Below are 12,500 nucleotides of genomic sequence, written 5' to 3'. Positions count from 1 at the left end.
GGTATGGCTGGGTGTCTGAAAGTGCAGTTGGAGATCTACGGGCTAAGGACTGGGCAGTCCTTTTCTTGCTCTGCTGGAGGATCATGGAAAGCTGATCTCGGTTCTGGCTTCGGCTTAAGAACACGTGAGCTGTGTAAGTGTGCAGGGAATGAGGGGAGCCTGCTGTCCAATGAGCGCAGACATGTCAGTGGACCTGGCATGACCCAACCTGGGAAAGTATTCTTAACTTCAGGTTGCGGGGTCATGCTGCTACAAACAGCAAAATAGGATAACGTAAAATATTTTCATAAATCAAGGAAAACCAGTAAACTCACAGCGGGTATGGCATGTACATACATGCCATGCCTGTCAACGTTGGGTTAAGCTACAGGAGTTCAGATATTAAAAAAAGAAGAGAATGGACCCTTTGGATATGTCTTCATCACATTGAACTTTGCTCATTTTTATTGCAACTCTAAAACACGTCTCCCCTCTGACTTTTGTCTGCTTCCATATAGTTTAATATACTCATCATTAACATTTTTATTTTCTATATAGTATATCCATTCTTACTTGTCTTTCCTTAACTTTGTAAAGAAATAAAGGTTCTTCAAGTTTTTATTAATAGGTTAACTTTAAATTGTACATATCTTGCTCTTCATCTGTGCAATTCAGACAGCTTTCTCAAGTGTCATGTTCTTTCCATTTAGTAAACAAACATAAAATTCCACGATAAATAAATTCTCATCTATTAACCCTTTCCCTCCAGGTGGCATGTAAGTACATGCCATGGTATGCATGGACTATATTCCCGGTGGCATGTCCTTACGTCATTTCCCAGGGGCATATACGGTCATGCCGTGCACACTATGGTGCCAACATGATCCCCCAGCAGCAGAGCCTGGGTGACTATGAATACAACCTGGGAAAGAGGGCTTTCGCATTGGGGAACTACCTGGCAGCATTAGGTTAAAATATATCAGCACAAATGATACGAGTTCCCTTGATTAGTTCCACATGAAGCAACACAAGACAATGTCAGCATATTATAAAGGCTGTTCACATTTCCTGGCTCTATTCAGAAATATCTAGTTTTTCCTTTTTCTAATCATTCATCATTAAAACAACCATATCTATCTTATAACTATAATGGCTCTAACTAATGTGCAATTTAGACTTAGTTTTGTCTCTAATGCTTCCAACTAAGACAGAATGCAGACTTAGTTTTGTTTCCTAATGCCAATTACTGGAATAATTTATTCTATTCACTCAAATCTAGTAGGTGACTGGTATTGGTGAAGGATGTGTATAGCATAGGGCACTGCTTTGGTTTTAAAAACCTTGCATACTTTTCATTGCCATAATGGAACCCTCTTTTTACTCTTTCTATTTGTAGATGTAAACCTATCAAACTCTTCCCTTTTATGCCTGCCTAAAACCCTTTTTTATGTAAATCATTATGTATTTCTGTTTGGATTCACATTTTTATAAGAAAGACATTTATACATAACAGAACAGTTACATTAAGTTAATAGAATAATGAGTACTAACTGTAGAAATAGGCCTCTAAATATACTTATTTGTTTTATTTTGTTAATTGATTATATGCAAATAATTAAATAGGTTTAAATGTTTTTCAGGCCATGATCCCAGGGCCATACCTACAATATCCATCATATGTATTTTCTTAAACTTTTTATCACACAACATAGGTCTTGTCAAACAACCATGTTATGAGGTCTCATTCCTTTTTTTTTCTCTCTCTGTGTAGAAGGTTTTTGCTTTAATTTTTCATGTGCACAATTTTAGATTTAGAGTTTCTGGGTGTCATGCAACACAAGACACTACCCTAAAGGTAATTTTCTGAATTTGGTTTAGGAGAATTTGCTTTTCAGACTACAATTTCTAGTCCATTTGCCAGCTATCTATCAACACCACATTTACAGAAAATTCATGGTGACAAAAGATATGGACTGGACAGTGAAAGCTCTTCAGGTAACAAGAGCCATATTCTAACTAGTAGCTAGTATCTAGCTACTAGTTATATAAAAGATGCAAAGTAATTTTTGTCAAGTATGGATAGTTTTGAGGTCCATTTTAAATTATACTCCTATTTTTATATGAATATTTGCCTAAATAAAAATTATTTTTAAAAATACATAAAAATGCATAGTTAACCCAATGCTGCCAGGGAAAATGAATAAAAAATGGGGGAAATGCTGTGCTCATTTTCTATATTTTTTGTGAAGTGTCTCTGCACATAGATGGCTCTGCTTGTGCTTAGCCACAAAGGAGTCAGTCAGTAGACCTTGTGACCTTACCTGATTTGAATTGGCAGAAAAAATGTATTTTTTACTAGTGCTATGAATATCAATGGTGTTATTTTTATTATAAACATTATAATTACTATAATGTTATAAACATTAGTAACAGCAAAATAAGATGATGTAAAATATATTTGTAAATCAAAGAAAAGGGTAAACAGGCGAGACAGGCAGTACTCGTAATTGGCTCACTGGTGACTTAGTACAAGTGTAGCCATCTGTGTGTAAAAACAATCAAATAAGTAACTCACAGTGGGCATAGCACATACGTACACATCATGCCTGTCAGCATTGGGTTAAGTCAGTTAAGAACATATATATGAGTCTTGCCTCATAATTAGAAATGATATGTATCAATTATTTTTTCAGCTAGGTGAGGGACTAAGGGCAGGTAAAGCATGGGGAAAAACTCACTTGGCACTTGAGGTAGTAGAGGTAACTACCTTGTTCTCAAGCTCATACCTGCTCTGTAAACCTTACTTTTTCATGATACCTGTCAAGTCTGTTGAAAATGCAAAGCAGCAGTAGCCTCACTGAGTTATTTTCTAAACCAAATATGATTCTGTATATCATAATGTATATGCCAAAGTCAGACACACTGGAGAGGAAAAGAGAAAGTAAACTTCATCTCTTCATTAGGGTAGCACATAAATATCAGGCAGAGCACCCTTTAAAGGGAGAGAGGAAGTCTAGTATAGAGAAGGAGAATGAAAATCAGACAGAGTACCTTGTTAAAACCTGATATTTCCATTGAAAGTTTCTGCTGCACCTTGGCAATTTTAGTAATTTTGGCTCTAACAGGCCATTCTATTCCATGCCATTCCCAAAACACTGTTTCTCTTCATACCATTTGTTTACTCTGCATACTTAGTGCCCCCTAATCCCTTGCTTGTTGTTGTTGTACGGGGGCCTAGGAGACAGAGACTGGGTCCCAATGTAGGGGATCACCTCTACCTTGGACCTCAGCCCTTGCCTCAATTACTTTTGCATGGGTTTTCCTTCTCTTCTCTTCTACTGATTCCACCTCTACAAACCTTTTGAGTACCCTTTTTAGCCCCAAGTGGGATCAATTCTTTGTGATTCCCCCTCATAGTTACATCCGAATCCCAAGCTCATGCACTATCTACCCTGAAGGACCTCACTGGCAAACCTATTCCTTCCCAACTTCACTCCTTCCATAATACTTGTACTGGAACTGTTTGTCTCTCCAACTGATTGTCCTGTCTATAACAAGGACTGGTCGGACTGTGAAAACAACTTGCTTGCATGCCTCATCGAGTATGATGCAGTAGCAGTCCAGTGCTATAATATATTATTCTTCCTAGAGGCCAACCCCCCAATCCCTTGCCCATTGTTGTCGTGGGGGGGCTTAGGAGGCGGAGACTGGGACCCAATGCTGGGGAACTCCCCAACCTCAGCCCTTGACTCAACAAATTTTGCATGGTCTTTTATTTTTCCCCCTCCTACTTTTTCCTTTCTGTCCCTTCACCAACCCCTTCTACTATCCACTTCCAAAGGTGTGAGAGCCGTGCTGAAAGGATGAAAGGCTGACTTTGTGCCAGTCCTGAACGGCCTGAGGGAGCCATAGGCACGGTATTCCCCTGCTTTGGTTGTCTAGCCCTTACCCCTCAAGCGACCCTGAGGGGTGGACCGTTTCTCTCCCCAACATACTCCAGGCTTATCATTGCCAACAATGAATAACCATTAACCATTAACCATTAACCATACCATTATTAGAGGCAATTGCCTCTTCATCAAATAGCTCCACCAATTCAAACTCGCCCGATTCCCTGACCCCAGGCTCTCCTTTGACCACGGCTCTGAACACTACAACTAATACCCCCTCCTCAATGCCGACTAGTACAGTATCCACCCTAATCAACACCCCAGGAGACATTTCTACTCCCAACCTGCTCAACTTCAACAACTATACCCCCACAACCTTCTTCATCAACTACCCCATCCTCCCTTATGTCCACCTCCCCATAACACTACCTCCCTCAACACTACTCCCTCTTCCACATGCCCCCGTCCTTCTACTACCCCCATCTCTACAAAATTCTTAAATAATCTATTTAGCCCAGCCAAATGGGACCGATTTTTCGTGATCCCTCCCACAACTTCTCACACTTTCTGCTTTGACAACCTGTTTTCATTCCTCAAATGCATATACATCCTTCACTTGATCTAACCCCTATACATTACCTTACCCAACCTTAACCCATTTACTCGTCAATTCCTTTACCCAACTTTGACAACTAATCACTAACTCAACCACCCTTCACTACCATTTACTATAGTGCTACATGACCTTAGATGTCTAGCACATTTATTTTGCTTTTAACCATTAACCATTAACCATTCCTCGTGGCTAAACCTAACCTAACCTAACCTAATCTAACCGAGTAAAGAGCTGGACCAAATGGAGTAAGGAGAGAATTAATAAAAGGGCAATTAGATCAAATGGAGGGTATCTGTGCATCTGAAGAACTAAGGGGATCATTGCATGAGGAACGGTACAATAGATCCAGTATGAAATAATCAAAGGGGAATGAGAGTAGAAATGGGTGTCAGAGAGGTAGTAGGAGAACAACCAGGGAATGAATGAGTCAAGGGACCACATGAAGGAGGCGAAGTATCAGAAAGAACATCAAAAGACAGGAGCCGCGTGAGCATTCAGGAGGGAGCAGAAGAAAGAAAGGAAAGAAAGATGGTGCAGTTGGAGAAGGGGAGGACAAGGTGTGCTGGAGGATACTGGGGGAGATGCTGAGACATCTTTGGAAGAAGGGAGAGGAGCAGAGTGTTGGAATGGGTAGCAAGAGAAAAACTTTGTGCCGCACTTCCTGTCTGCCCTCCATAAAGTGAGGCCAAGTTTAAATCTGAGAACTACTACCTCAGACTTCGAACTTGTAAGCAAAAAAATAATTATGGAAGCCACTACAATTGACACAGATGTGATTGTGCAGAGCAATTTGAACTGAAGTTGGGCACATAGAGGGCAGCAGGCTGTGAGGTGTCTGTACTTGACAGGATGGCTAAAATGCCAATTTTTCTGACACTGACAGGAGAAAGGTTGATATGGTCAGACAAAGTAGGACTCAGCCAGTATAAACTTCATGGGGGAGTTCACGTCTATGAAAGGTAATCTTGGCTACATTAGTACAAGTATTAATGGAGGCATGAGATGTTTGTCTGTGAAGTCAGTCAGGGTAGATAATGCACAAATTTGAGACATGTAGCTATTACTAGGTGTGAATGATGGGATTTCATGTGGAATTAAACTTTGCTCAATTGTTTTGGGAGAATAGAATAGAATAGAGGCACAAAAAATCGATCCTACTTGGCTTGGATAAAAAGAGTACTTAAAAGGTTTGTAGAGGTGGAAACAGTAGAAGGAAGAGGTAGAGGCGTGGAGTGAGGTATTACTACATTGAGGAGGACTATAACAATGAAGAGTAGTAACATGGGAGAAGGGGATAGAAAATGAAGAAGACTGCAGGAGGAGATAGAGTGGAGGATGTTGGATGAGAAATAGGGGTGTATTCTAAAGGTTGAGTAATGGCCTGGGAGCATGATTCAGAATGTATCAAGTTGACAGCAAACACTGAGGTCAGGGATTGGAAAACCAGATAAATTAAATTTGGATAGACTAGTTATTAAAGGGACGAGCCTTAATATCCTAATAAGATACAAATTCTTCATTATTGGTCATGTTGAGCCTGAAATATGTAGGGTCTCATTAGGGGTAAGGGCTAGACAATTAATCAAGGGAATACTGTGCCCTTGTCTCTCTGAGGCTGTTCATGACTGGCAAAAAGCCGGCTTTTCATCCTTTTGTGTTTGCACGGCTTTTACATCTTAGGAAGTGGACAAAAAAAGAGTTCAGGGAAGAGAAGGAAAATGGTTAATAGTTAGAACAAATAAATGTGCTAGACATCTATGAATAAGTATTGCAACAGAGAGGGTAGAAAGGAGTTAATGATTAGGGTAAGGTGTGTAAGATGTTAAAGGTTAAACAGCACTATAAGATACTAAGGTAGTGAAAATTATAGAGAGGAGGGGGGTATGTATTAAGGTAAGGGTTGTTGAGGGGGAAAATAGTTAAAGGAGAAGGGCAATTAGATCAAATGGAGGATGTTTCTGCATCTGAGGAATAAGAAAAAAATTGTTTAAGGAAAAGGTAAGAGATTCCAAAAGGATGTCCAACAGGTTGGGGGGTTAAGGGAGAGAGGATAAATGAGGAAAGGCAGAGATACTGTTGTAGTAAGGTAGAAACAGGATAGCAGAATGTGCATGACTGAAAGAGTAACATTGCATGAAGAGCATAGAGCATCTATCCTGATGGAATGACCAAGGGGAGATGGAGAATTTTATAGTATGTAGTTCATTGATGGTAAGGCCAGACCAGAAATATTGCTTGAGGGTAAAGAGGAGGGTTTTGAAGTGATGATAATAGTCATTGGCTGGTATATGTGAAAATCTTTGTGTCGTGTGGACAGAATGAACAACTGGAGATGATCAGGGTGGAGTGGAGATGATCAGGGTAGTATGAAGAAGAGTTTTGTGATCTGAACCCCAAGATATATGGGAGAGAGTCTACAGGAGTCATTGGTGACGGCGGGCTTTTTCTTTAATGGAGAGGGTATGGTCTCACCAAGTAAGTTTTAAGGCAAAAGTGACAGCAAGGAATTTGATTTAGAAAAAAAATGAAGTAGGATTTGGCGGTGGAAAGCAAAAGCCGAGGTCAGTGGCTCAAGAAGAGATTAAAGATATTGTAGACTGAACAAGTTGTTGGAGAGTAGGTATGGAAGAGCCAAAGGCATACAAGGACGATTCTATACATGGTGGTAATACTGAACCTAAGCAGCCATTTACAGCTAGGAGGAATAATATAGTGTTGAGCACATTGCTTTGTGGGAGATCTTTGAAAAGAAGGAAAAGATGAAATTGGAGAGGCCAATTTGGAAGTACTTTTGGAAAGGATGTTTTTTTTAAATACACATATGTTTGCATGTATGCCATGTTTCAGAGAGAGAGAGAGAGAGAAAAAATGGATGAGAGAGTCATGTCTTGGGGACATATTTAGGAAGTTTTGGATGTCCTCAAGGATTTCTGGAGGGGAGTTGGGTGGGGAGGTTTGGGAAACAGAGTTTTTTTTGAGGAGGTGAAGAGGAGATAGACATTAGAGGAGTAGAACATGTAGGTGCAGGAGAGGATGTGGTAGGAGAAGACTGGGTGAAATGTTTAGATTGTCTGGTACGATGGGTAAGGTGAAGAGGAGAGACTGGGTGAAATGTTTAGATTGTCTGGTACAATGGGTAAGGTGAAGAGGAGAGGCAAACACTGGGGAAGTTTTGAATATTGGCGTATGTGGATTTAGAATGGCAAAAGAATTTGACTAGGAGATCGGGGAAGTAGAGCTAGGAAGGTGAGAAGTAAGGGGGAACAGATACTGAGGAAGATGTAGAGACAACTTGGTTTAGGGGAGAGGAGTGGAGGGAAGGATAGAATTGGAGTAGGGAGTGGTAGAAAAACCAGTTGTTTGTGATTGTGCAGGACAATTTGAATGGTCGTGACCAGGTTGGGCACATAGAGGCAACGGGCTGTGGAGCGATAGTGCTTTGTGGGATGGTCAAAACGCCAACGGAGAAGGGGTCGATACGATCTGACAGGGCAAGATTCTCATGGGGAAGGTCATGTCTGTGGAAGGCAATCTTGGCAATATTGATGTGGGCCTTATAGTGGCCTCTGAAAGGAATTGTGTAGCACTGTACTGACTATGCATCATAGTCAATGAGGCAGGCATGTAGGTCGTCTTCACAGTCTAACCAATCCTTGCTGTAGACAGGGCAATCAGCTTGGAAGATGGAGACAGTTCCAGTACAAGTATTAAGGGAGAAGTGGGGTTGGGCAGGAGCAGGTTTACCAGTGAGGTCAATCAGGGTAGATAGTATGAGCTTGGGACTCAGATGTAACTGTGACAAGGTATGGATAATTGGGAGAGCTGCGGAGGGAAACTTTGCCTGCTTGTGTTTCGAGGTATTGTTGGAACAGGATAGAAGAATTGTTAGGGGAATCACACAAAAAATCGATCCCACCTAGCTAATTTAAAGAGGGTTGTCAAATGTTTGTAGGAGTGGGAATGGCAGAGAGACGAGGACTGGAGGAAGAGATACTGCAGGGAGGATCATCATAACAATGAAGAGTAGTAAAATGGGAAGAGAGTTTAGAAAATGAAGACAATTGTGCAGGATATGGGGTGGAGCATGTTGGGAGAGAGTTATAACTTGGGTAGATAATTTGGGATGGGTCAAGTTGACAGCAAGTGTCAAAGAGGGGGTTGCAGTAGCAGTGGTTGGAGCTGGGATCATAGGAGAGTAAGGGTCAGTAAGTCAAAGAAGTTAGATTCAGGGAGGCTAGCTAATAAAAGGACAAGCCTCAATGCCCCTAATAAGGGTACAAAATCTTCATTATTGGCCATGGTAAGCCTGCAGTCTGTGAGGAAGATAAACGGTCCACCCCTCTGGGTCAACACCAGTAAGGTCTAGGCAATTAACTAGGGGAATACAGTGCCCAAGGACTCCTGAGGCTGTTAGCCTTTCATCCTTTCAATACAGGTCTCACACCTCAGGAACTGGACAGTGGAGGGGACTGGGGAAGATATGGGAAAAGGAAAGGGGGAGAATAAAAGACCATGCACAATTGGTTGAGCTGAGTGCAAGGCCCAAGGTAGTGGTGATCTCCAACATTAAGCCTCAACACCTCCACAATAACAATGGGCATGGGATGGGGGGGGGGGGGGGGGCTGAGCAAATTGGATGTCTTTGGATATCAATGCAGATATCTTTATTTCTGTGATATCATCCCACTGGTAGAAGGAATAAATGAGGAATAGGCTAGAGTACTTGTAGACTCTGGCACTCCACACATTACCACTCCATATGAAGTAACATTTTAGGAACAGTATTCAACTTATGTATCTCATGAAATATGATGGCTAATGACAAATAAACATGAAAATATTTTAAAATCCGAATGCAGCATACCAAGTGAAGAAGTAAAAAAAAAAAAAAAAAAAAAAATCCCAATAACTGTAAACTTCTCAAGTAAGTTTTTACTTTTTAAACTTCAGAAATCATTCTACAAGTAGCTGCTTATATCATGATCATTTTGTAAGTATAAGAAGAGCTGTAGATTTTCCATGTTTTTTGGTGGTGAGTTACTTAAACATGGTCTTCATTTCAAACTCATATAAGTAAATGCAAAGGTAAAACTATACAAGGATCTACTTTTGCTTTGACTGGATTGTTTAGGCTTGACAGGCAGAGTTAGTTGACAGGCAGAGTCGAGATAATATTACGGTCAGGTTAATCCAATGAAATAACCTTTTTGTGACAATTCACATTTTGGTCTAGTTAAGGTTAAGTTAAATTCCTTAAGCAGAGCTTAGTAAAGATATGTAGGGTAGATTGTTTGTGTTATTGTTTGTGCCACATGTTGGTTACAGTACTGTTGGTTTTTGAACTAATAGGTGCCACATGATATTTTTTTATATCTAGCTATGTTTGCCTATCTGTCTACCTATCCATTGGTCTAAGTATTTGTATGTATGTACAGTCAACAAAAAACTATATTTTTACCTTTATTTGTGGTTAATGGGGAGCTAAACACTTTTTTCTGTTAACACCAGATTACAGTGCCAACTACCTTTGTTCGCTATTCCACGCCACTTCGTCAATTTTACATATTAGTTTGTTATTCTGACTGTACATATCTTTCTCAGTATGTATGTATTTATCTATATAGCTTTTTCTCTTTTCTCTCTGTTCTTTTATTTTATGTACATGATATTTGAGGTTAATCATTATACCTCCTTAATGCAAATTCCAAATTAAGGAGGTAAACAGTTTGGATTCTATTTCAAATAAAATTTATTAATACCTTCTGATATAATTTAATTGGCCTTCCTCCTTACATTAGGATTCAACAAGCATTTTATTTTTGCAGTGTAAAATTAGCAGTAAGGTAAGCACTTTGTTAAGGTATTATCAACATAAATTTTAATTGTACATGATAGTCAATTTGAAAATACTTAATGTTAATTAATCATGTATATGTATATGTATCTACTATAACTTATATAGTTCTCTATAAGATGACTGAGGTAATTTCTCCTGTTCATATAAGCCATAGGTATGCAAACAAAATTTTTTATGAGCATATTTTTTCATTGTGATTTACAAAATGAATTCACAACTAACTGCAGGCCAACATAAGTCATCAAGAGCTTATTGGCAACAAAAAGAGCATCTGGCTGTACATACCTGCTAAAACACATCATTCAGCATTCTAGGACAATGCATTTTTGAAGTGAAAAAACTGCCTGAGTCCTGATAAAGACATTTTTACTTGCTTTCTACTGAGGATGATAGTTCATAATATGTAAGAATGACTAATTAGAACAAAATTGTGTTTTTGTACAGCTGTAAAAGCAATATGTATTCTCTGATTTTTAAGAAATGATACTAAAAGTTGCCAACATAATGAATAAATTAGTATTAGTATCTGCACGGTTTCTTCATTTTCACTGTTTCTTTTAGCTGTGGCCTGACATTTTTCTTTGTTTCTATAAAAGCATTTCATGTTCATATTTTTTTTAATTATGGTTAAGTGACCAATCTAACAGTTTGCTTTCATAAAAACTCTCTCAAGCAACTATCAAATGAATAATCAGAGTTCCCAGATAATTGGTCCCCCCCCCCCATGCTTTGGATTCCTATCACCACAATTGAAACCCTAGGTAAGCTCTTACTCATGGTTTGAAAACTTTTTTTTAGCCCTGAGAATTAAAATCTTGGTCTTAATAGGCCAAACATTTACCAAAAGCAGTCTACTCTGGAAAGGAACTAAATTGTAAATTAATCAAATGTTTGAATACATTTTTTATGAAACAACATTGATATAAATTTTAGGCACTAGAGAGATATATATGGGGATAATAATACATAGTCATTAGAGGGTAAGTAATTAATAATTGCTAAAAGCAACTACAAGAGGGGTCATTGGCAGGAGCATTGAAATGTACCATAGAGACTTTTTTCCATATACATGGGGATGTTTCATGAATCTATAAAACTGAGATATGTGGGGAAACCTGGAATGTGAAACAGCTCACCAATAATTGTCATAGAAATTGATCTGAAATAATGTTCTTTCATAACGTGGATATTTGAGTATAAAATATATCTATAAATGCATGATGAAACCTTAAAGTCACACAGGAAAGGAAGTTACAATATATGCCCAAGTGACAACAGATGTGTTGCAAGTGCCACTTTATGCATACATCACTGGTACATTACTATGAATGATTGATGGACTATATTTCTAAATAAAATCGGAAAAGTATACATTAGGCTGGAAGTAGCAATGTACTCAAATAATAACTACTTTTGTAGGGTTCTTGGTAATAATATGCCTCTTTCTGAGGTCTTACATATATCATTGTTTTCCTGAGAATGCTATATTTTAAAGATTTGTACATCTTGCATTTTTTTTTTTAAATCAGAGTATTTGCTTTAAATGAGTACACTGCATCAACCACTGTTAACAGGCTTCCTAGCCATATAATTAAACACTGAATAATGTAGGATTACCAAGTAAAATAGGTTATATTTCTACTTATAACACCCTATAAACTGAAGGATTCTTAAAAAAAAGGCTGTCTTTATTAACTGGTAGATTTTTATACCACATATAGCACTTTTACAAATACAAGGAATTTTAGTGTACAGGATTGGGTTATTTATAATGGCATAAGAAACATGGTTAGATGTGGCAGGAAGCCACTAATATAGATTTCATTTTCTTTTTTGAAACTGTAACCATCTTGTATCTGTGAATTACATCCATTAGACATGAAACTGAATAAGACATAAAAGCAAATGGGAAAGATATCTTTGAGCATTTAATAAAATATAAATGAGACTATAACAAAGGCAAGTGGGCCAACTTTTATAGTTTTTATAATTTTTTGTTTAAAGTTTGGTGCACCGTGGGTAAATGCAACTCAAATATAAAAACCTTAATCTACATAAATAAAATTACTCAGATGGGAAAACATGACTTCATACAGCAATTCCTAATACCTAAAAATACAAGATAATGACTTTATACATGGTATCTGTCAAAGCAAAT

General features: G+C 38.5%; 1 protein-coding gene across 14 annotated transcripts in view; it reads right to left on the bottom strand.

The window, feature by feature from the left end:
* Positions 1-12,029: 12,029 nt before the first annotated feature.
* LOC125033572 (MAP7 domain-containing protein 2-like) overlaps positions 12,030-12,500 on the bottom strand; it is a 367,585-nt gene continuing 367,114 nt past the window's right edge. For all 14 annotated transcript variants that reach the window (XM_047625202.1, XM_047625192.1, XM_047625189.1 and 11 more), the window contains one exon: positions 12,030-12,500. This exon is cut by the window's right edge and continues 1,320 nt beyond it. The gene's annotated coding sequence lies outside the window, so the exon portion shown is untranslated.

This window comes from Penaeus chinensis, chromosome 16, assembly GCF_019202785.1.
Source record: "Penaeus chinensis breed Huanghai No. 1 chromosome 16, ASM1920278v2, whole genome shotgun sequence".
Lineage (NCBI taxonomy): Eukaryota > Metazoa > Arthropoda > Malacostraca > Decapoda > Penaeidae > Penaeus > Penaeus chinensis.
This window is presented reverse-complemented; position numbering and strand designations above follow the sequence as displayed.